This window comes from Manis javanica, chromosome 5 (assembly GCF_040802235.1).
Source record: "Manis javanica isolate MJ-LG chromosome 5, MJ_LKY, whole genome shotgun sequence".
NCBI classification, from domain to species: domain Eukaryota; kingdom Metazoa; phylum Chordata; class Mammalia; order Pholidota; family Manidae; genus Manis; species Manis javanica.
The window spans coordinates 120,581,487-120,607,333 of NC_133160.1; the positions used below are offsets into that span (position 1 = coordinate 120,581,487).

Sequence of the window (25,847 nt, forward strand, 5' to 3'; positions counted from 1 at the left end):
ACCTGAGGGAATAATTGTCCTCTACATTCGTACAAAAATATATGTAGTGCTACAGTCCATTCAACCTACTTGAACACCCTCCAGTGTTTCACATCACAGAGCTCTGGGATTAGACCATGTCTATGGAAAGCAAATGGGTTTCTTTCTTCTCGTTATTGTGGTAAATCTACTGAAAACATCTGAAATTAACAGCCCCTACTAGACGACACACAGTCTTTCGTGCCTGAAGAGAAAGACCGTATCAAGCAAAGAGCAAAGCATTGTGATGGCTGTGTAAGGCTAAATGACGCTGTTATTGCCTAGAGGAAACCTGAATATTGGAGGACATGTTACCAAGAATACAGCTGAAACTTTTGCATTGTTTGACAATCTTCGTCACTTATTCCATGTAGGTTCATACACCACTGGAGGAAGTAGTCCAGCAGCAACAGTTTCAAAGGTATGCAAGAGTGGGTTATTTAGGTGCCAATTCGAAATTAAACTGGTTAAACCTGTATCCTTTCAGTAATACTAATAAGTTTTTGTGTGTCTGAGATGGTTTTGACCCTATAGAGTTTACCATATATTTCTATAAACTAGCAGTCAGGTTACATATACTCCTGCTAGACAATGTTGCTCATTCCTCTCATGGTGTTACACCAGATCTTTTTGTGACTGGTCAGAAGACAAACAGTGACTATGTTATTTCTCAAATTGTTTTATAATTGAGGAAAAAAGAAAGGGGAGAATTAAAGAAAACCTCAAACTAAGAAATGTATATTCTCATGTTAGAGAAGTTTGAATTGTACTTTGTGAAGAACACTGATTTTATTTATAGGAACTGAGAGTACATATTGAATATAAAGGTGAAATAAATGTAACAGATATTAATTGATCTTGTCTTACATACTTGGACTTCCAATGGATGCTACATGATATGGAAAGTATAAATTGAATGACACATGTTCTCTGACCTTGAAACACTGACATCAAAGACAAAAACAATAAAACAAGGTAGGAAGTGATATATGCTATTGAAGAAATTGTTCAAAATATGTATTCCTGATTGTGAACAAGAAAGAAAAAATAATTTTACCTAGGGGTTTGAAGGAACCATAGAGTATTGCATTGGGGAAGTAGAATTTGAGATAGATATTGCAAGATGGAAATAATTGTCCTCTATATAGTAGATGGATATGGTGGAGAATAATATTCCATATAGAGAAGTATGTGATTAAAAATATATAGACAAGAAAGTTTGCCTGTGTGGATATCTGTACAATCCATATAAATAAGATGCATATAGAAAAGAGCAGTAGGAGGAAAAATCATATACTTAAAAAAAGTTTCAGTCAAAATTAACATAGATTCTTGATTTTGATGATAATATATTATCAGTCAACTATGAATTTTCTTATATTCACAATGATTATAATCCATGAAGATGTATTTGGAATTATTTTACTTAATATCAAAATATATGTGGTTTTATTAGTTTTTTTTTCTGTTTATTTTGTTCCTTGCTATCAACCACACTGATCATCTCATATGGTCTTATAATGCAATATTGACATTATTCCATCAAAGTTGTGTTTATGTTTCATCTCCTTAATCTAAATAAGCTTTGTAACTTTGACCAACAGCATGTGGCAGAAATAATGCTGAGGCTAGGGCACAAAAGACATTACAGTTTCTGCTCTTCTCTGTCTCTCTGTCTCTGTCTCTGTCTGTCTCTCTCTCTCTTTCTCTCTCTCTCCCTCTCTCCCCACATCTCTGGGGAGTTGATCTTTAACCCAGCCACCATGTTTTGAGGAAACCCTAAGCACATGGAAATGACACATGTGGGTGTTCCCTCTGATAGCTCCAACTTTGCCCATAGATAGAATCAACTTCAGGATTTGTAAATGAATGAGCATTCAGATAATTCCAGCCCCCAGCTTTAGATTTTCCAGATGAGGCCTCAGACATTTTAGAGCAGAGATAAAAGATCTCTATTGTACCCCTAGCTGAAATCCTTACCCATACCACCTGACAGCCAATAGAGTGCTCTAGTATATCTAATAGATGAAGCTTATTCATTGGCTTGTTCAAATATTCTGTATGCTTATTAAAATTTTTACTTGCCTGATATCACTTTAGGGATGATATATTATAAAATCTCCCAAGATTATGTGGATTTTACTATTTCTCTTCATAAATATGGGGTATGTGTGTGTGTGTATTTAAAATTTGTTACTGACAGTGTGCATCATTGAAATTATTGCATCTTCTGATGAAGAAAGTCATTATCATTAGGGAGCTACCTTCTTTCTTTTGTCTGAAATTAACTATTCCAGGATTCCTTTTATTATAATTTACTTGGTATTCTTCACCACTCTTTTACTTTACTCCTTATGTTTACTTACATTTTTGTCCTTTTTTTATTGCAATATTAAGCTGGATTTCATATTTCATCCAGTTTAACTGTTTGACCAGAGTATATACATCAATTCCATTTATCATTACCAATTACCACTGACATATTTGTATTAATTTCTAAAACTTTATTTGCTTATGTAATATAAATCATATCATCCTCCCCTCCCCTTCATTTTTCTTCTTTTGAAAAGATTTATTTTTCATTTCATTTTCCCCTTACATTAATTTTTTTCTCATATTTATTGCTTTCATTATTTCCTGTTGTATCACTGAATTTCCATCTGGGAGAGCTGTCCTTCAACTTTCATTAGGAATTTTAGTAGTTATAAACTCTGCTTTGTCTGAAAGTTTTCTTATATTACACAAATACTTGAAATATTTTCTTAGTGTGTACACTTTGTAGGACAAATTTTTCTTAATACTTTGAGTATATATCCCACTGTTTTCAGGTTTCTTTTGTTGCTATAGAGAAGTTATTGAAAAGTCAGGTGCTGAACAATGGCTGTTTTTTTTTAATGACCTTCTTTTTCTCAGGCTAATTCAAAAATCACCTTGTTATCTTCGGTGTATATACTTTCACTCTTTAGGTCTTAAGGTAGGGATTTCTTTTCACTTGTTTTATACAGTAAAACTGTCTTCTCACAGAAACATAACTACTGTGAGAACACATCAATTCTATGTTTAATCATTAATCTTTAACATATTGCTGACATTCTCTGATGGCTGACACAATCTCCATTCCCAGTACCTCTTTCCTTTAACTCCTTCTGTATCAAAGTGTCCCAAAACCTTTGTGACCAATTGTGCCTATGTGACAATATTCTTTTAAAATAACATTTTAAAATCCATAGAGAATTATGTTCCTTTCTGATAAAAATACAAAGATTCACTTAAATAAAGTCCTTTTGCTTTTTACCCTTCACCCCTTCCCTCTTCTTTGTCCTTAAATCTACCACACCCATAGATATTTATATGTTTATGAGATTGGAAGTGTCATCCAGAACAGAGAGATATCTTAATGAACCACTGTACCACCCCTGGACTACCTATACTCACTTACTTTTTTATGAGACAAGTAAACCTGCAAAGTTAAAAAACACTCCAGGAGAACTTCTGTGGTTTGATGCCATGCCAAAACTTTAAATTCTGAAGATCTTTAATGTTTTAGATTAATGAGAACTATTTCATGTGATAGACCCAGGTGAATGACATTAGCTCTCTCTTTTACATTCTTTCCTAAAATAATGGAGAAAATTGTCGGTAATTTTTAATATTTGGAATATTTTAGATGTATGAATAGTTTGAGGACTTGATTTCCCGAGCTGAACATTTTATTTTAAAAAATAAGATTTTTTTAATCTCTTTATGACGAAGAGATTATATTTTTCTGTTAAGGAAGTATATGTCACACAGCCCAGTTTCCAGAAGTATTAACTGGCAACACTGTGATTTTTAAAAAATGAATAAACTTCAACAATCTTCACAAAGAGCTCTCGGATGAAATAAATATTAACTGCTATGTGTAGTGTGCTAGTGAAATTTTTTGGTAGAAGTCATTTCATTGGATCTTCCCAGCAAATCTACCATGTGCCTCTTACTCTTTCCATCACTGTTTCTATAAGCAGAAAACAATATTAGTAAGATTAGTGGTTTCCTGAAGTTTACAAAACTAGCGCATGATAATGATAACAGAATTTGACATTCTGCTAAAAAATGTGGAAACAAATATCTCCCTGCATTGGGTACTTATAAATACTTTGGGAACCCAAATATTAACCTGAGATAACCTTCACTTGAGACTACACATGAGAAAAAAGCCACAATTATGTGAAAGGGTTTGAATGTCATTTAAATAGTAAATATTTAATACCGAATAAAATGTCATATTGAAGGTGTTAATGGCTTAATATTTTGGATACATCTTTCTACAAATATCCATAATTTAACTATGTGTTATATCTTCCATGAAAATATAAAAAATACTAAAATATATCAAGTATTTTTAGTCAGTATGCAATTATTTAGATATAACGATTCATCCAGTAACTAACAAATGTTTTTGGAGTATATGTTTCATGCTAAAGACTGGAAGAACAATGGCAAACAGGACAGATAATCAATCTGCAATAATTTTGTGGCTTAGAAAGACATAAGAAAAGTAAACTAAAAAACTTTTCAAGTAGTAATAAGGATGTTAATGGGTAATAATTCTGCTCCACTCTATTGGTTTCCATAGAAAAAGTTTTTTTTTTTTTTGAGAGGGCATCTCTCATATTTATTGATCAAATGGTTGTTAACAACAATAAAATTCTGTATAGGGGACTTAATGCACAGTCATTAATCAACCCCAAGCCAATTTCTCAACAGTCTCCAATCTTGTGAAGCATAATGAACAAGTTCTTACATGGTGAACAAGTTCTTACACAGTGAATAAGTTCTTACATGGTGAACAGTGCAAGGGCAGTCATATCACAGAAACTTTCGGTTTTGATCACGCATCATGAACTATAAACAATCAAGTCAGATATGATTATTCGTTTGATTGTTATAGTTGATTTATATGTGAATCCTACATTTCTCTCTTATTATTATTATTATTTTTTAAATAAAATGCTGAAGTGGTAGGTAGATGCAGGATAAAGGTAGAAAACATAGTTTAGTGCTGTAAGAGGGCAAATGTAGATGATCAAGCCTGTGCCTATAGACTAAGTATTAATCCAAGCTAGACAAGGGCAACAAAACATCCACGGATGCAGAAGATTTCTCTCAAAACAGGGGGGGTGAGGTTCTAAGCCTCACCTCTGGTGATCCCCAATTTCTCACCTGATGGCCCCCCTGTGACTGTGCCTGTCTTAGGTTGTTCCTCCCTTGAGGAATCTTACCCGTCTCTGGCTAACCAGTCATCTTCCGGGGCCAAACAGGGGAATGTAAAGTTGGTAAGTGAGAGAGAAGCAATATTCTTTGAAAAGGTTAGCTTTTTACTTCATTGCAGATTTATGCCCTGTGGCTTCTATGCCCAGCATTTGTCTTGAGGTATCTTTACCACTTGGAGGAATTATGATACTCGGTATTTTTCAGTATGAGGCACTAATTCTACTAAAGGGTTGTAATTAGGAAGAAAGAAGAAAAGCTATAGAAGTAGCAGATGGAAGAAAACATGGGAAGATTGATAATTTATTGGACATAACTTCTTTTAGAGTAACTTCAGCATGTATGTTTTAAACTACTAATTAAATTGCGCACACACATTAACATAATAGGAGTACAGTTACATAACCAAAGCAGACCTATGATTACCAGCCATCTCCAGTGAAACCAAGAAAACCAGTTAGGCACCTTAGGCATTTGTGAAAACTTATCTATGATATGGTGGATATTGTCCACCTGAACTTGAACAGTCTGAGAGAAATCAGACAAATTAAAACAACCCATTCCTGGGGACTGTTCACATCCCATATGTTCTTTTAACAGTAGATAGTCTGTAGTTGTAAGATTTTGGAGCGCTACAATTTGCACTTCTCCTAATTCTTGGTTGAGTTCCAACAGTATAGATCCAGTCAAATTTGTTGTTTTACTGTATGCACAGGCCAGCTTAGATATCTCCTTCTTCACTCCAATGGCATGTCCAGGAACCGGTGGGATGAATGCAGCTACAACTGCAGCAGCGCCAGGATCTGTTAAAGTTTTTTGATGATCATCTTCTGGAATAACTCTTCCAGAGGATGTTGATGTTGGAAGTTCTTCTTCATATCGTATCTTAATTCGTTTTCTGTGTAGCCAAATTAGGCTTTGATTCTCTGTATAAACACAAACAAACCCTTTGCCCACACTTTGATATGACCTTTATACCATAGTGAAGAACCTATTGGAGATCACCACACAGGAACTTTTTTTTTTAAGAGAAAGGAATATTATCAGAAAAATGTACTTCCATAGCTGATCATCTGACACTCTTTAAAAGATCAAAATGAAGGGTATTTAAAGCATGCATTACTCGATTTGCAGTTAGTTTCATCCTATCAGGGAGTAATCCCCCTTTTCTTTCTCTTTTTTTTTGTATCATTAATCTACAATTACATGAAGAATATTATGTTTACTAGGCTCTCCCCTATACCAAGTCCCCCCAACAAACCCCATTACAGTCACTGTCCATCAGCATAGCAAGATGTTGAAGAATCACTCCTTGTCTTCTTTGTGTTGCACAACCCTCCCCTTTCTCCCACACACCATATTATATATGCTAATAATAATACACCCCTTCTTCTCCCCCCCCCCTTATACCTCCCTACCCACCCATCCTCCCCAGTCCCTTTCCCTTTGGTACCTATTAGTCCATTCTTGGGTTCTGTGATTCTGCTGCTGTTTTGTTCTGTCAGTTTTTCCTTTGTTCTTATATTCCACAGATGAGTGAAATCATTTGGTATTTCTCTTTCTCCACTTGGCTTATTTCACTGAGCATAATACCCTCTAGCTCCATCCATATTGTTGTAAATGATAGGATTTGTTCTCTTCTTATGGCTGAATAATATTCCATTGTGTATATGTACCACATCTTCTTTACCCATTCATCTACTGATAGACATTAGGTTGATTCCAAAACTTGGCTATTGTAAATAGTGCTGCAATAAACATAGGGGTGCATCTGTCTTTTTCAATCTTGAGTGCTGCATTCTTAGGGTAAATTCCTAGGAGTGGAATTTCTGGGTCAAATGGTAAGTCTATTTTTAGCATTTTGAGGAACCTCCATACTGTGTTCCACAATGGTTGAACTAATTTACCTTCCAACCAGCAGTGTAGGAGGGTTCCCCTTTTTCCACAACCTTGTCAACATTTGTTGTTGTTTGTCTTTTGGATGATAGCCATCCTTACTGGTGTGAGGTGATATCTCATTGTGGTTTTAATTTGCATTTCTCTGATGAACAGCGATGTGGAGCATCTTTTCATGTGTCTGTTGGCCATCTGAATTTCTTTTTTGGAGAACTGTCTGTTTAGTTCCTCTGACCATTTTTTAATTGGATTATTTGTTTTTCATTTGTTGAGGCATGTGAGCTCTTTATATATTTTGGATGTCAAGCCTTTACCAGATCTGTCATTTACAAATATATTCTCCCATACTGTCGGGTACCTTTTTGTTCTATTGATGGTGTCTTTTGCTGTACAGAAGCTTTTCAGCTTAAAATAGTCCCACTTGTTCATTTTTGCTTTTGTTTTCCTTGCCCAGGGAGATATGTTCAAGAAGGGATCACTCATGATTATGTCTAAGAGATTTTTGCCTATGTTTTTTTCTAAGAGTTTTATGGTTTCATGACTTACATTCAGGTCTTTGATCCATTTTGAATTTACTTTTGTGTATGGGGTTAGACAATGGTCCAGTTTCATTCTCTTACATGTAGCTGTCCAGTTTTGCCATCACCATCTGTTGAAGAGACTGTCATTTCCCCATTGTATGTCCATGACTCCTTTATAAAATATTAATTGACCATATATGTTTGGGTTAATGTCTGGAGTCTCTAGTCTGTTCCACTGGTCTGTGGCTCTGTTCTTGTGCCAGTACCAAATTGTCTTGATTACTATGGCTTTGTAGTAGAGCTTGAAGTTGGGGAGTGAGATTCCCCCCACTTTATTCTTCTTCAGGATTGCTTTTGCTATTCAGGGTCTTTGGTGTTTCCATATGAATTTTTGAACTATTTGTTCCAGTTTGGTGAAGAATATTGCTGGTAAATTGATAGGGATTGCATCAAATCTGTATATTGCTTTGGGCAGATGGCCATTTTGATGATATTAATTCTTCCTAGTCAAGAGCATCAGATGAGTTTCCATTTGTTGGTTTCCGCTTTAATTTCTCTTGAGAGCGTCTTATAGTTTTCAGGGTATAGTTCTTTCACTTCCTTGGTTAGGTTTATTCCTAGGTATTTTATTCTTTTTGATGCAATGGTGAATGGAATTGTTTTCCTGATTTCTCTTTCTGTTGGTTCATTGTTAGTGTATAGGAAAGCCACAGATTTCTGTGTGTTAATTTTGTATCCTGCAACTTTTTTATATTCTGATATCAGTTCTAGTAGTTTTGGAGTGGAGTCTTTAGGGTTTTTTATGTACAGTATCATATCATCTGCAAATAGTGACAGTTTAACTTCTTCTTTACCAATCTGGATTCCTTGTGTTTCTTTGTTTTGTCTGATTGCTGTGGCTAGGACCTCCAGTACTATGTTAAATAACAGTGAGGAGAGTGGGCATCCCTGTCTGGTTCCCGATCTCAGAGGAAATGCTTTCAGCTTCTCGTTGTTCAGTATAATGCTGGCTGTGGGTTTATCATAAATGGCCTTTATTATGTTGAGGTACTTGCCCTCTATTCCCATTTTGCTGAGAGTTTTTATCATGAATGGATGTTGAATTTTGTCAAATGCTTTTTCATCACCTATGGAGATGATCATGTGGTTTTTGTCTTTCTTTTTGTTGATGTGGTGGATGATGTTAATGGATTTTCGAATGTTGTACCATCCTTGCATCCATGGGATGAATCACACTTGATCATCGTGTATGATCCTTTTTATATATTTTTGAATTCGGTTTGCTAATGTTTTATTGAGTATTTTTGCATCTACATTCATCAGGGATATTGGTCTGTAATTTTCTTTTTTGGTGGGGTCTTTGCCTGTTTCTGGTATTAGGGTGATTTTGGCTTCATAGAATGAGTTTGGAAGTATTCCTTCCTCTTCTATTTTTTGGAAAACTTTAAGGAGAATAAGTATTATGTCTTCTCTGTATGTCTGATGAAATTCTGAGATAAATCATTCTGGCCCGGGGGTTTTGTTATTGGGTAGTTTTCTGATTACCGTTTCAATTTCTTTGCTCGTAATTGGTTTGTTTAACTTTTGTGTTTCTTCCTTGGTCAGTCTTGGAAAGTTGTATTTTCTAAAAAGTTGTCCATTTCTTCTAGGTTTTCCAGCTTGTTAGCATATAGGTTTTCATAGTAGTCTCTAATAATTCTTTGTATTTCTGTTGGGTCTGTCGTGATTTTTCCATTCTCATTTCTGATTCTGTTGATGTGTGTTGATTCTCTTTTTCTCTTAATAAGTTTGGCTGGAGGGGCTTATCTATTTTGTTTATTTTCTCAAAGAAGCAGCTCTTGCTTTCATTGATTTTTTCTATTGTTTTATTCTTCTTAGTTTTGTTTCTTTATTCTGTGATCTTCATTATGTCCCTCCTTCTGCTGACTTTAGGCCTCATTTGTTCTTCTTTTTCCAGTTTCTATAATTGTGATGTTAGACTATTCATTTGGGATTGTTCTTCCTTCTTTAAGTGTGCCTGTATTGCTATATACTTTCCTCTTAAAACTGCTTTCACTGTGTCCCACAGAAGTTGGGGCTGTGTGTTGTTGTTGTCATTTGTTTCCATATATTCCTTGATCTCTATTGTAATTTGTTCATTGATCCATTGATTATTTAGGAGCATGTTGTTAAGCCTCCATGTGTTTGTGAGCCTTTTTGTTTCCTTTGTAGAATTTATTTCTAGTTTTATACCTTTGTGGTCTGAAAAGTTGGTTGGTAGAATTTCAATCTTTTGGAATTTACTGAGGCTCTTTCTGTGAGCTATTGTGTGGTGTATTCTGGATAATGCTCCATGTGCACTTGAGAAGAATGTATATCCTGTTTATTTTGGATGTGTAGTTCTATAGATGTCTATTAGGTCCATCTGTTCTAGTGTGCTTTTCAGTGCCTTCGTGTCCTTACTTATTTTCTGCCCAGTGGATCTTTCCTTTGGGGTGAGTGGCATGTTGAGGTCTCCTAAAATGAATGCATTGCATTCTACTTCCCCCTTTAGTTCTGTCAGTATTTGTTTCACATATGCTGGTGTTCCTGTGTTGGGTGCATATATATTTAGAATGGTTATATTCTCTTGTTGGACTGAGCCCTTTATTAATATGTAATGTCCTTCTTTATCTCTTGTTACTTTCTTTGTTTTGAGGTCTATTTTGTCTGATATTAGTACTGCAACCCCTGCTTTCTTCTTTCTGTTGTTTGCCTGAAATATATTTTTCCATCCTTTGACTTTTAGTCTGTGCATGTCTTTGGGTTTGAAGTGAGTTTCTTGTAAGCAGCATATAGTTGGGTCTTGCTTTTTTATCCATTCTGTTATTCTGTGTCTTTTGATTGGTGCAGTCAGTCCATTTACATTTAGGGTGACTATTGAAAGATAAGTACTTATTGCCATTGCAGGCTTTAGATTCGTGGTTACCAAAGGTTCAAGGTTAGCTTCTTTAGATTATTACTGCCAACTTATCTCCCTTTTTGAGCTGTTGTATACACTGTCTGGAGTTTCTCTTCTCTCCCTTCTTATTCCTCATCCTCCATTCTTTATATGTTGGTTGTTTTATTCTGTGTTCTTTCATGTTTCCTTTAACTGCTTTTAGTGGGTAGTTGATTTTATTTTTTGCCTTTAGTTAGTATTTGGTTGGTCTGCTTTCTTTGCTGTGATTTTATTTTCTCTGGTGACATCTGTTTAGTCTTAGGAGTGTTCTCGTCTAGAACAGTCCCTCTAAGATACCCTGTAGAGGTGGTTTGTGGGAAGCAAATTCCCTCACCATTTGCTTGTCTGGGAATTGTTTAATCCCTCCTTCATATTTAAATCATAATCATGCTGGATACTGTATCCTTGCTTCAAGGCCCTTCTGTTTCATTGCATTAAATATATCATGCCATTCTCCTCTGGCCTGTGAGGTTTCTGTTGAGAATTCTGATGATAGCCTGATGGGTTTTTCTTTATAGGTGAACTTTTCCTCTCTAGCTGCCTTTAAAACTCTTTCCTTGTCCTTGATCTTTGCCATATTAATTATTATGTGTCTTGGTCTTGTCCTCCTTGTGTCCTTTCTGTTGGGAGTTCTGTGTATTTCCATGGTCTGTTCGATTATTTTGTCCCCCAGTTTGGTGAAGTTTTCAGTAGTTATTTCTTCAAAGATACTTTCTATCCGTTTTTCTCTCTCTTTTTCTTCTGGTACCCCTATAATATGGATATTGTTCCTTTTGGATTGGTCACACAGTTCTCTTAATATTGTTTCATTCCTGGAGATCCTTTTGTCTCTCTCTGTGTCAGCTTCTATGCGTTCCTGTTCTCTGTTTTCTATTCCATCAATGGCCTCTTGCTTCTTATCCATTCTGCTTATAAGTCCTTCTAGAGTTTGTTTCACTTCTGTGATCTCCCTCCAGATGTCTGTAATCTCCCTCCGGACTTCATCCCTTAGCTCTTGTGTATTTCTCTGAATCTCCATCAGTATGTTTATGATTTTTATTTTGAATTCTTTTTCAGCAAGACTGGTTAGGTCTGTCTCCTTCTCAGGTGTTGTCTCTGTTATCTTTGTCTGCCTGTAATTTTGCCTTTTCATTGTGATAGAGATAGTTTGCAGAGCTGGCACAAGTGACTGCTGGAGGAACTTCCCTTCTTGTTGGTTTGTGGCCTTCCTCTCCTGGGAGAACAGTGACTTCTAGTGGCTTGTGCTGGGCAACTGTGCACAGAAAGGGCTTCTGATTCTTGCCTGGCTTCTATGGAGTTTATCTCCACTGTTTCAGTGGGTGTGGCCTGCCTCAGGCTGCTGCTCTGATATGGTGGAGCCACATTTTGGGGGGAATGGCCAGAAGGCTATTTATCTCCGTGAGGGGCCTCTGTGCTCCCTGCTGCCCAGGGGATTAGAGTGCCCAGAGTTCCCCAGATTCCCTGCTGCTCGACTAAGTGTCACAGGATGCTTCTGTCCAGGTTTGGGGTCCCTGTCCCTTTAAGACTTTCAAAAAGCACTCACTTTTCTGTGTCCTGGGTGCACCGGCTGCAGGGACCCGCTCACAGTTCTTACTGTCCTGTTTCCCAAGTTTCCAGCACCCCACACATGCACTGTGTCTGCGATCTGGTGCAGATGGGTATGGCTGGCTATTTAGCAGTCCTGGGCTCCCACTCCCTCCCCGCTCTGATTCCTCTCCTCCCGCCCAGAGCTGGGGTGTGGGGCGCTTGTGTCCCACCGGGCTGGGGCTTGTATCTTACCCACTTTTCGAGGCGCTGGTTTCTCGCAGGTGTGGATGTGGTCTGGCTGTTGTCCTGTGTCTTCTGGTCTGTCTTTTAGGAAGAGCTGTCTTTGTTGTATTTTCAAAAATATATGTGGTTTTGGGAGGAGATTTCCACTGCTCAACTCATGCCGCCATCTTGGCTCCACTGAGAAAAAGTTTTAGATCAGTGAAACACGTTTGGTATCCTGCCGCGATCCTCACTACTCTGCAGGAGGTACAGTGTAACCCAGCCTCTTACTACTTTCTGCTTTAGGAACTAACCTATTACATGTTATATACATTATGTTCTGTTCTCTATAGTCCAAGTTTTACATGTGCTATTTCAGTTTTACTTGTGATAGGTGATTGTTAGGAGATGAATTGCATCCCCTCAAACAAGCTTTGTTCAAGTTCTTACCTCAGAACCTCAGATTGTGACCTTATTTGAAATAATAGTATGTGTGAAAGGAAAGGAAAGTAGCACAAATAGCATGTGATGATCCTTAGTCAAATAGAAGTACCCCACCTACAGGTTGTGGCTTTCTTTTACATATATTTGGTTTAGAATGACTGGAAATCTATTGGGACTGAAAAACTACACTCATGTAAGTTTATTTTATTTTTTTTTACTGTCTAGACCTATTTCAGAACCATCAAGAGACTTCTACATCTAATACTGAACAGAGTGAGATGTGAGGAGGATAAATTTCATGTTTTTAAAAAATTTTAATTTTGATGGACAAGATTTAGAAGATGATGTTTGGACTTTATTTCTTTTGGACTTTCTTTTCCCTGAAGGGAGTTTATAGTAGAAAGGAGTTTTCATTCAAATTTGGGTAAATTATATATCACATTTATGATGGACTTTATGATTTTATTTAAAATTCAAAGTTATACCACTGAGACAAATAGCACAAATCTAAAAATAAATAGCACACAAACATTCACTCTTAAAATTATGATGAATAATGTCCCTGGAATTTGTTATTTTTAAATGTAATGGTTTTCACTCTAAGTATTGATAAGTTTATAGTATGTTTTGCCTATCTTTTTTTTATCAACAAAGATGTTTCTGTTCATTACACTGATTATTTTGATTTAAAACATTTGAAATCACATGATAGGTGGATATAGAAATATCTTTACCTGAGTGTGAAAAGAAACTAAATAAGCTGGGACATTAGAAGTAAAGGTTCTGGTTCTCCCCAGATTGTTTCTTTCTAACACTAGCCTTAAAAAAAATTCTGTGTAGAGCTATCATGAGGTGATAGTCTTCACTGATATGATTTAATAAATGCAAATTTCAAAATGAATGTCAGACTGAGATTTAAGCTGAGGTTGTGCCTGTGACATATTAGGAAATCATGTAATTTGATCCACCAGATCAAAATGTCCTATTGAAAGTCAATTAGTTTGCTAATATGACTCATTCACCTTCTATTATTGATTATTCCTCCTCAAGATACTTTAAGATAAAAGGCAGTACAAATAAGATAAAGTGCTGGGAAGGCAAAATAAGTTTTGGGATTTTATAAACTAGTAAATGGTACTGTATTGTAAAGAGCTTAGTGATTCCAAACTATGAAAGTAACAATAATATGTACATCTAATAAAAATAATTTTTTTTGAATACTTACAATGTACTAGACCTATGCTAGGCACATTGCATAGATTATTTCATTTAGTTGAAAAGAAACCTGCATTAATATCTCTTTCTGAACTACTTGTTCTCCTGTAAAATTCAGAAAATTTCCAAAAGATTATTTAGTATAAATAATAATATTTATATCTCTAATAGATAATCATTTCAAAGTCAAGATTTGAACACTTTTTCCTTCTGTTTCTCAGCTTGTATTCATAACATAGGGTTAGCCTGCTTCTTTATTATATAAAATCTCAGTGACTTTGATTGCTAATTATTCTAATTTGAAATACTTAATGGGCTTCTCTCTGGTACTAACTATTCCTCTTGTAGCTCATTAGCACCTTAACCTGAAATGTAGAAAGAGAATTAGAATACTAGGCAACAGATGAATTTTAAATTTGTACAAGATTTGGTATGAATGAACACGAAAACTAATTGCTAGCTGAAGATCTGTTTTTTATCTAATGTTGTATTTGAATTTTGAGTTGTAGGTACAGCTTAATTTCTATACTAATTCTTTGATAGCCATAGAAAAATATTGAATTGTTAAGGTTAGACCTTTCCAACACTTAGTTATTTGGCTGTCTATAAATCACACACACACACACACACAAACCAAATGTAAACATAATTTCCCTTTAACACGTCAGCTTGTAATTTACCATGTTATTCATAAATACAAAAAAATTTTATTTAAATCTGTTTAATTTTAGGATTTATGAATGAAATAAGTTGAAAATTCTTATTGTTGATATCAAATATATATTTTTGGAACTTTCCAGATTCTTCTTTCCTCTTTTTATATCCTGAACATTCTGTAGCATTGTAGTACTTCTAATATCACTACTACTCTTGTTTACAAAAACCCATATTATGTTCTTATGCTTCATTTAAATAAATCATTCCTTTCTACCTTAGAGATTAAGAGCTTTAAATTCATTATTCTTTCATAACAAGAATGATCAAGGACTTTATTTTACTTTGCTCTCTATGCATGGGATAAATTAAGCATGCTCATGTTGTGACTAATACATTATTTTCAGTTACAAATGGAGATAGGCAAACACTTGAGAAAAGTAAGAAATTTTCATTATGCTTAGAGAGCTATTACCTCAAATTATTTCCAACCTAATTTTCTTTACTGGTTTTTGTTCTCTTCTAAAAGAGTCTTATAATTACCAGCATGCAGAGAAAATTTAAAATGCTATTTTTTATTGCTAGGTCTATCATATGATAACAACATTTCTCAAAGTTGGACTGAATCCTAAGATAGCCATACTAAGATTTCAATAGTAACCAAATTTCACTTATTTCCTAAATTACCAAAATATCTATTTGTTCGTAATACTGAATATTATTCCTGAATTAAGCATGTTAATAACAATGCAGGTACTTTACAATATTGTATATAATTAACAATAATCCTATAAGGACAGACCTAATATAGTTTGGCATTATTTGCATAGTGTGTTAAATCAGATTACGGAATCAAAACATTTACATTATGTGGTCACTTAAACTTTTACTTTTAATGATATTTAATGTTGTAAAATAACTCCCTATATTTTCATCAAGATTTCCTCAACTGGTGAAAATAATCAGTCTTGGCATGGAATATTAGTTTCAAATTCATGAGGAGAGAGGAGAAAATGAAAGCTATGAAAGAGAGTGAATCTTTCAGGTATGCAAGTCCAAAAGAGAAAGTTATGGCTTTATGGAGTAAGAAAAGAAAGAGGAAAGTAGAAAATAGGGGAGAAGAAAGAAAACATACTAGTTCAGTGTCTTTAGTAAACCAAAAGGAGAGAAATATTTTGAATCTTCTGTATTAACAAAAATATACTAAATATTTTGATAAGAGGTTCAATAGTTTTACATTGTGAGTAAACCTAGCATGTCCAAAATACTAGGGATATTAGTGTTATATGGCCTGAAGCAGTATCTGAATTAAATTCAGAGTAATGATTTTACTAGAATCAAGACCTTTTTTTCTTTTACAAATAGAATCTTATTTGCCATTTATCATTATTATACCTTAAAAATTGAATTAACATTCTAAGTACATTATGAAGTGAAAAAAAATCAACATAATTGTAGTCACTGAAATGTAAAATAGTTAGGAAGAGCTTCCAAGATGAAAATATTGATTGTTCAAGATCATAACTAGTGTGAATGCAAGTTCTCACACTTAGGTGAGGCTATTGTAATCATCTATGGACATATAAAACTGTAATACTGCTTACATTTCAAGAATTGTTATTTTATGTTTACTACCATCTCAGTAGAACATAAATAAATCTTCTGTAAAATCATATACTATTTTACAAAAACTTAGAGCTGCAAGATATTACAATGACAGCTTGAGGAAAGGCATGTAGCATGAAATATGATGGCATCAATTATTCCATGGAAGTAACATTAATATTGTAGGCCTTCATTTTCTGTTGGAGATTATGGTCTACAGATGTACCATTACTTTAGAGAAGATTGGGTTAGTGTAAAAACTTTCTTACAAATACAATGATATCCCTCAAAAAGAAAATATTTTTGTAATAACCTCACTAGATAAAATAAATATGAATTACACAATCTTAATGATCTTGTCAATCAAATTGAATTAATTTCCATTACCCAGGTCATTAGGTTAACTAATAAAATTATATTTCATGTAAACTAGTGTTTTCCATAAGCCCGGAGGCTGGATAATATGAAAGATCCTTCTACCAGTTATGTCTGCAATCAACTTCTAAAGGGAATCTTTTTAGTATTGATAAGTTTCCTGTGGAAACATCAGTTAACTGTCTCTGGTCAATCTATATAGAAGTGGTGGTCACTCTAAATCTCAAACTTATATCACTCTCCTAAAACTCTCTTCTGTCAATCTGAACCCTGTCCAGGGCAGGCCCTTTTCACATAAAATGGAGTAAAACAGACATATACATGGACTCATTTCAGTTTGGTCTGCCTCAACACAGTGACTTGAAAATTTATTCCACAAATTGTATTCACAGATTTCTGACCACTGGATCTTTCCATTTTTGTCCAGAACTAAAGCCAGAAATTTTGACAAGCCATTTGTTTTGTGCATTGCTTTCAGTGCTCTATATAAATTGTTATTGGAGAGATGTATTCCCAGGAAAAAAAATACAAAGAATACTAAGTATGCTTGATATGCCCCTTCATAGGCTTTTTGTTCAAAATGTCATGACTACCAACTGCATTATAGATGGTTTCAGGATTTGTGACTAAAAGGTGAGCCAAATAAAGAACTCATTTTAAAGGAGACAATATAACTCATCTCAACAGTTGTTATTTTGGATGCTTTCTTGTTTTGTAGTCATATAATTGATAGTGTTTCATTTTCTATGATCTCTAGATCCAGTTTTTACTTTTCTCAGTTTGTGTTTTTGAGCAAAAGAAATATTGTCTGATTCCCATGCATAAGGAGGTTTATAATTTCTACCAAAATATTTGTTTTCCTTTACCCAGTGCAAACCATTTCTAAAGCTTTCCTGTATTTCTTTGCACTTTCTCAGACACAGTATTTGAGAGCTTCAGTCTTATATACTGAGATCTTTTAGCTCCAGTATAACAGGTAGCAATTTTATGTAAGACATAGGGAATTATTTTTTAATGTATATACATATAAAAGCAATGTATAGTCTCTTTCCCATCTTTAATTCAAATGGTAGCATGTTTCTACTTTTTGCCACATTTACTTAAAATACACATATTGGAAAAATTTCCATGTGGCTACATAGAAGTACTCTCTCATTCTTTGTTCTTTGTGGCAAAAACAAAAACAAAAACACATAACATTAAAATTTACCATCTTGACCATTTTTAAGTGTACAATAATGTTAACTATATGCATCTTGTTCTACAACAGATCTCTAGAACTTTTTTATCTTTCAAAACCGAAACTCCATACACATTGATAAACTCCCCTTTCTCTTCCCTTCCCCAGCCTGTGGCAACCATCTGCTACCTCCTGGAGCTGGAGTAATTTAGACACCTCACATATGTGAAGTCACATGTTTGTCTTTTGGTGATTGGCTTATTTCACTTAATATTATGTAATCAAGTTTCATCTATGTTGTACCGTATGACAGGATTTCCTTCATTTTTAAGGCTGAATAGTATTCCACACTATGAATATACCACATTTTCTTTGTCAGTGGATACTTGGTTGCTTCCATGACTTGACTATTTAAATAATGCTTCAGTGAACATGGGAGTGCAAATTTCTCTTCAAGATTGATTTCAGTTCTTTTAAATATATGCCAAGAATGGGATTGGTGGATCATATGATACTTTTAATTTTCTTTTTGAGGAACCTCCAAACTGTTTTCCACAGAGGCTGTACCATCTTACATGCCCACCTATAGTGCACAAAGGTTCCAATTTCTCCACATTGTTGGCAACACTTGTATTTTCTATCTTTTGTGATAATGGCTGTTCTAAGATGTCTGAGATGGTATCTCACTGTGGTTTTTATTTGCATTTCCAAATATTTAGTCATCGTGAACATGTTTCATATACTTTCTTGCCATTTATGTATCTTACTTGGAAAAATGTCTATTCAAGTCCTTTGCCCATGTTAAAATGAGATTTTTTGTTGTTGAGTTGTAAAAAATTTTTATATATTCTGGATATTAAGGTTTTATCAAATATGTGGCTTGCAAATATTTTTTCCCATTTCATAAGTGGCCCTTGTGTTATTTCCTTTGCTTCAAAGATGTTCTCAAGATTGATATGGTCTCCCTAGTGTATGATGGCTTTTGTTGTCTGTGCTTTTTTGTGTAATATCCAAGAAAACTTTGCCAAATCCAATGTCTTGGAGCTTTTCCCCGATGTTTTTCTTCTAGGGATTTTATAGTTTCAATTGTTATGTTTAGCTTTTATTCTATTTCAGTTATTTTTGTGTATGGTATAACATAGGGTCCTTCCTTCTACTGCATGTGAATATCCAGTTTTTCCATCACCTTTTGGTTAAAAAAATATCCTCTACCGATTATTGGCAACTTTTTCAAAGATCATTTGACCATACAAGTCAAGGTATATTTTGGAGCTTTCTGTTCTGTTTGATTGGTTTACATGTCTGTATAACAGTGCCTTAATATTTTAATTATTTAGTTTTATAATATATTTTGAAATCAGGAAGTATGATACCTAAATCTTACTTTTTTTTTCTCAAGATTTTTTTTGTGATATGGGATCACTGGAGATTCCATATGAATTTTAGAATTTTATTTTTATTTCTGCAAAAAAAAAACTGCCATTGAGATTTAGATAGGGAATGCATTGAATCTCTAAATCACTTTAGGAAGAACATTTTAACAATGTTAAGCTTTCTGATTCATGAACACTGGTGTCTTTCCATTTATGGGTGTCTTTAATTTCTTTTAGCAACATTTTGTAGTTTTTAGTGTGTAAGTCTTGTGAATTTTGTTAAAATTTTTTAAGTAGAACTTCAGAAGAAGGTCAGATGGTGAGCCATTATTCAAAAAGAGACCACAGAGTTAAGTGAAATAGAGAAGTTTATTGCAGGTCCTAGGGCAGGTACACAGTATCCCTTGAGGGACACAAGGGGAGGTCAAGGCAGGGTACAGGCAAAGAGTAAGCAGCAGGACCTGGGGCATATGTCTTTGGGATTCCTGCACTAAGGCTGGATTGGTCAGTTAAAAAAAGAGTGGGTTTTGGTAAGCTCCATGGTAGGTCATATTAAGGGAATTATGGACAGGGAAGGGAAGGAGCTGGGAGGAAGAAGAGACTGTCTATTATATGGGGCATTGAGAAAATTATGTCAGAACTTGACATTTACTTGGACTCTGTGGGCTGTTATTTAGGTCACATATTACTTAGTGTTAGTTTCAGTTTGAGGCCCCTGCAAGACCACTTAGTCACAAAAAATGGATGCTAACAAAGTAATATCATGCAGTAGTTTAGTTAATTAAACTCAACACATCTCTTTGTTAATTTATTCCTGAGTATTCTTTTTGATGCTATTGTAAATAGGATTATTGTCTCATTGTCTTGTGTTATGTTGAGATCATTTCCTTTTTTTTTAGTTTGTAGAGCATTTTTATCATGAAAGGGTATTGAATTTTGTCAAAGGCTTTTTTTGTAACAAATGAGATGATCGTATGGCTTCTCTCCATTCTGTTAATGTGGTGCATCACATTGATGGATTTTTGTATGTTGAATCATCCTTGCATTCCAGAAATAAATCTCACTTGGTCATGGTGTATAATTATTTTGATGTTATTAAACTCATTTGCTAATATTTTGTTGAGAATTTTTGGCATCAATATTCATGGGGAATGTTGGGCTGTGGTTTTCTTGTAGTTTCCTTATCTGGTTTGGGTATCAGAGTAACGTGGACTTTGTAAATTAGGGTGAAATTTTTTCTCCTACTGAATTTTTTGGAAGAGTTTGAGAAGGATTTATATTAATTCTTCTTTCAGTGTTTGACAGAATTCACTGATGAGTTGATTTAGTCCTGTAATTCAGAAGATTTCAATTAGTGATTGGATTTCCTTCTTTATTTTCCTGCCAAATTTTTTATTTTTTTTGTGATTTCTTATTGCTAGGTTGTATGTTTCTTGGTTTTTGTCCATTTCTTCAAAGTTATCCAATTTGTTGGTATGCAGTTGTTCAGGGTAATCTTATGGTCTTCTGTATTTCTGCGGTTATTAGTTGTAATTTTTCCTCTTTTATTTATGATTCTACTTATTTTGGTCTCTTCTTGGTGAGAGTAACTAAAGATTTGGGATTTTAACTTTACAACAAAACAGCTCTTAGTTTCATCAATCATTTCTACTGTCTTTTTAGCCTCTATTTCATTTATGTCCACTCTGATCTTTGTTATTTCCTTCCTTCTATTAAGTTTGGACTTAATTTGTTCTTTCAGTTTCTTGAGGTGTAAAGATAGGTTGCTTATTTAAGGTTGTTTCTAGATGTAGGCATTTATTGCTATGTTGATCCCTCTTAGAACTGATTTTTCCTGCATCCCACAAGTTTCGGTATGTTGTGTTCCCACTTTTGTTTCTTCAAGATACTTTTTTATTTCCCTTTTGGTTTCTTCTTTGAGCCATTGGTTTTTCAGGAACATGTTGTTCAATCTCCACATATTTTTAATTCTCCAGTTTCATACTATTGTAGAAAAGATGCTTGACATGATTTTAACTTTAAATTTTTTAAGACTTGTTTTGTGGCCCAACATGATCTCTCCTGGAAAATGTTCTGTGTGTTCTTGGGAAGAATGTGTATGCTGCTGCTGCTGTGGGTAGAATGTTCTGTTGGCACATCTAGTCTGAAGTGTGGGTCAGGTGCAGTACATTTGCTTACTGATTTTCTGCCTGGATGATTGTCCATTGTTGAAAGTGGGGTACTGGAGTCTCTTACACTTACTTGTCTTGTGTCTATTTCTCCCTTCATATCTGCTAATATTTGCTTTATATATTTAAGTGCTTCAATGTTGGATGCATATTTATTTACTACTGACATTCTTCTTGATGAATTGACACCTTTACCATTCTATGACTTTCTTGTTCTCTCGCTACAGCTTTTGAATGAATGTTTATTTTTTTCTGATATAGTATGCTGCCTCTACTCTCTTGGTTTTCATTTGTATGGGATCTGTTTTTCTATTTCTCCTTCACTTTCAGCCTATTGTGTCTCATTAAAGCTGCATTGAATTCCTTGAGGGCAGAATATAGTTGGGTCTTGCATGGTTGATTTTTTTAAATCCATTCAACCATTCAATGTCTTTTGATTAGTGAATGCAGTACATTTAAAGTAATTATTGGTAGGTAAGTTTATTATTACTATTTCATTACCTATTTTGTGAATGTTTTATAAATTCTTTGCTCCTCTCTTCTTTCCTTGCTGTCTTCCTTTGTTCACTGATGACTTTCTGTATTGATATACATTAATTCCTTCCTCATATCTTCTGTGCATCTTTATAGGTTTTTGCTTTGTTAGTATTATGAGGCTTATGTGAAACATCATTGTAACAGTCTCTTTTAAGTTGATAACTTTGTTCACATACAAAAGCTCAAAACTTTTACTACCGCTGCCACAGTTTATGTTTTTGATGCAATATTTTACATCTTTTTATGTTGTATATCCATAAACAAATTATTATGGGTATGGGTATTTTTAACTATTTTGAGTTTTGACCTTTGTACTAAAGTTAAAAGTGATATCTATACCATTACAATATTACAGTATTTTGAATTTGGTTATATATTTATCTTTATAAGTGAGTTTTATTTCTTCAAGTGAGTTAATTTTACTAGTTTAGTGCCCTTTCTTTTCAGCTTGAAGAAATCTTTTTAGCATATCTTGTAAGGCAGATCTAGTGGTGATGAGCTCCTTCAGCTTTTGTTTGTCTGGGAATGTCTTTTATCTTCCTTCAGTTCTGAAGAATAGCTTTTCTCCTCCTACTGGATACTTTCAGATTACTTATCTTTGAATTTGTTCAAAGAGCAGTATGATTGTTCAAGTCGGATGAGTGTTCAAGTCTGATGTTGCAGCTCTCCACTATATTTTTAAATTCAGTCATTATATCCTTCAGCTCCAAAATTTGTTTGGTTATTTTTTATGTTTTCTAAATCTTTGTTGAACTTCTCATTTTGTTCCCAGATGTTTTCCTGATTCTGTTAAATTGTTCATGTGTGTTCTCCTTTAGATCACTGATCTATTTTAGAACAGTTATTTTGGATTTTTGTCAGGAAACTTGTGAATCTCCATTTCTGGAAATCTGTGAAACTCCATGGTATTGGTTGCTGGTGAAGGGAGGCAGGGCTGGTAGAGTGAAGATGCATTGCTTCAGGGCTGGCTGTGGATGCATAAAGCAGTACAGGCCAGTGACAGGAGTTTAGTCTGTCTTTGGGTGACTGCACAGCTGCAGGGACCTAGGCTATTGGTGTATACTTGTGTGCCTGCAGGGGCAAGCAGCAGGCATGCACATAGCAATAGGGTCAGCTTTGGGGGCCTGACCTGGTTTATTGAGCACACGCTGCCACAGAGGCTGAGGCTGGCTTCAGGTGCAGTAGCCACACTGGCTCTGGGGTCCAAGGTATCTGTAACCTGTGGAGCAGTCCACTGGGGTCCATGACAGGGTCCTCTGTGATGATGTCCTGCAGTGTCTGCAAGGGCTAGAGAGGTCCTCAGTGTGAAGGCTGCTGCAGTCCTCTGCAGGTCAGGCCCCTGGGAAGCCCAGGCACTCCTGTGTGGCTGATCTGGTAGCTCCTGCCCTTCTTCCTTCCTGGCCATCTCCAGATGCCTCAGTAACCCCCATCTCTGAGGGAAGTGAAACTGAGGCAGGGCTTTCATGCAGAGTCCCTGAAGGATGACTGGGGAAGCTAGTCATTCACCCAGCTCTCCTTTTCCTGGTGAGGGGAACAATCTTAAACTGGCAAAGTCCCTCTAGACAGTAAGCTGTGCTGCCCTGGAGGATGAGATGATGGAAGCAAAATGAAACTGTTTTACCTACCCTTTTTGTGCTGGTATTTGCAGGCTTTTTGCTTCACTGTGTGGCTGAAGCTTCTTAAATGGATTCTTAAACTCTCCCAGAACTCTTTCATTAGTGGATAGATGTCTAATTGTTCTTCCTGGAAGAATGGAGGCTGGGGGTCTCCTACTCTGACATCTTGCTGATGTAACTCTCCTATAATCTATTTTCAACGGATAGCAACTTATCTTCAATTGCATATAAAAACTCTACACCTTTATACCTCCCCACTGACTTTATTTCATTATTGTCACAAAACCTTTAATATTTTCTATCCATTAAGATAGCTTTATAATTATTTCTATTTTTAGAAGTTTATGCCATAATTATAGGTGATTTATGCATCACCATTACAGTATTTCAGGATTATTTATTTATTTACCTTTAACAGAGAGGTTCATATTTTCATATGCTTCATTTTGCTGTCTAACATCCTTTCACTTCAACTGGAAGGACTCCCTTTAGCTATTTTTGTAAAGCAGGCTTAGTAGTGACAAACTCACTCTACTTCTGTTTATCTGTGAATGTATCCTTCAATTTGGAGGATACTTTCACAGATACAATATTCTTGTTTGGTAATTTTTTCATTTAGCACTTTGAATATATCATCCCACTACTTTCTGACCTGAAATGTTTCTGATGAGAAGCATTGATAATCCTATGGGAGCTCTTTTGTATGTAACAAGTTGCTTTTTTTCTGGATGGTTTCAAGATTCCCTCTTTGTCTTAGATTTTTGACAGTTTGACTAAAATGTGTGACCGTATGGGCCTCTTTGGGTTATTAGTTGGAATCTTTTGAACTGCTTGAATCTGTAGGTCTATTTCCTTCCTGTTATTAGAGAATTTTGGGGCCATTAATTCTTCAGATAAACGCTGCCTTTTTCTCTTTTTCTTTCCTTTTTCTCCTTCCGGGCTCCCATAATGTAACTACTGGTCTGCTTGATGGTATTGCTTAAGTCCCTTATGCTTGCTTTACTTTCTTCATTTTTAAAAAAAATTTTGTTCCTCTGACTGGATAACTTCAAATGACCTATCTTTGAATTCTCCAGTTCTTTATTTTGTTTAATACAGTCTGCTAAAGAACCCCTCTAAAGAATTTTTCAATCCATTTGTTGTATTCTTAAGCTCTTGAATTTGTTTCTTCTTCACAGTTTCTCTCATTTTGTTCATGCATTATTTTCCTGATTTCATTTACTTGTCTGTGTTCTCTTGTAGTACACTGGACTTAAGACTATTATTTTGAATTCTTTGTCAGGTATTTCATAGATCTCCGTTTATTTAAGGTCAGTTTCTAGATATTTTTATTTTGGGGCTGTAGTTTCCTGTTTCTTCATGGGTCTTGTTATGTTTTGCTATGATACATGCATTTGAAAAACAGCCATCCCTCAGTCTTTACAGACTGGCTCTGACGTTTACCAATAAGCCCAGCTAAAGATTCTCAGGGGCTTTCAGACCTTTTTTGAGGATATATCTTCTTTGGGTTTGCACATGTAATTTCCTAATTAGAGAGGTTGCTTGTGTATTTTTAAAGGGTTTGTAATATTTTGCTCCTTCTGGCATCTTTCCATAGCACTAAATGCTTTTTAGCACTGAACCAACTGCCAAGCTCTTTTATTTTTAGTGGCCCCCAGGCATCAAAAGTATGCCAATTCCCCATCAGTAATTTGAATTGGGAGGCATAGAAATCAGGCCCTCAGGCATTTTAGTCACATATTTTAGTCAAACTGTCAAAAATCTAACCCTTGAAAAACTGGAATGATGGATGTGCATTACACTCTTCAACGTGTTCTCTCCCAAAGAAGAAGCTGTGACTGGGGCTTTTCTTTCCATTTGCATCAATCAGTGTTCTCTTGGAGGAAGGACTACTGCAGTTATCAGGGAACGGCTTTTCTTACCTGTTTCAATGCACTGATGGGCTTTGAGCTTGCCTGGTAGACTGCAACTTCTTACCTGGTTCTGGGTTCTCACAGAGGCTTTCTTTCTGGATTGTATATTGTTAAGTAGGTGTGTCTGTGGGAGAATGAGGACTAGTGTTTCCTATCCTGCTATCTTGCTATGTCACCAAAATTATATCTATTAATAACAAAAAATATTGCCCTTTTGTACTATTTGTTACATTTATAACAGTTTTGGGCTGATTGGAAAGCTAAGTAGTATAGGAATAGATTAATATTTTTTATTTGGACTCATGGCATATAATTCAAACTTCCATAAGGAAAAAGAGCCATTAATATTTACCAGTTCTGGTAATAAATATTTA

General features: G+C 35.1%; 1 pseudogene; it reads left to right on the forward strand.

The window, feature by feature from the left end:
* Positions 1-283: 283 nt before the first annotated feature.
* The window catches only part of LOC108402538 (regulator of DNA class I crossover intermediates 1 pseudogene), a 133,643-nt pseudogene continuing 108,079 nt past the window's right edge, over positions 284-25,847 (forward strand).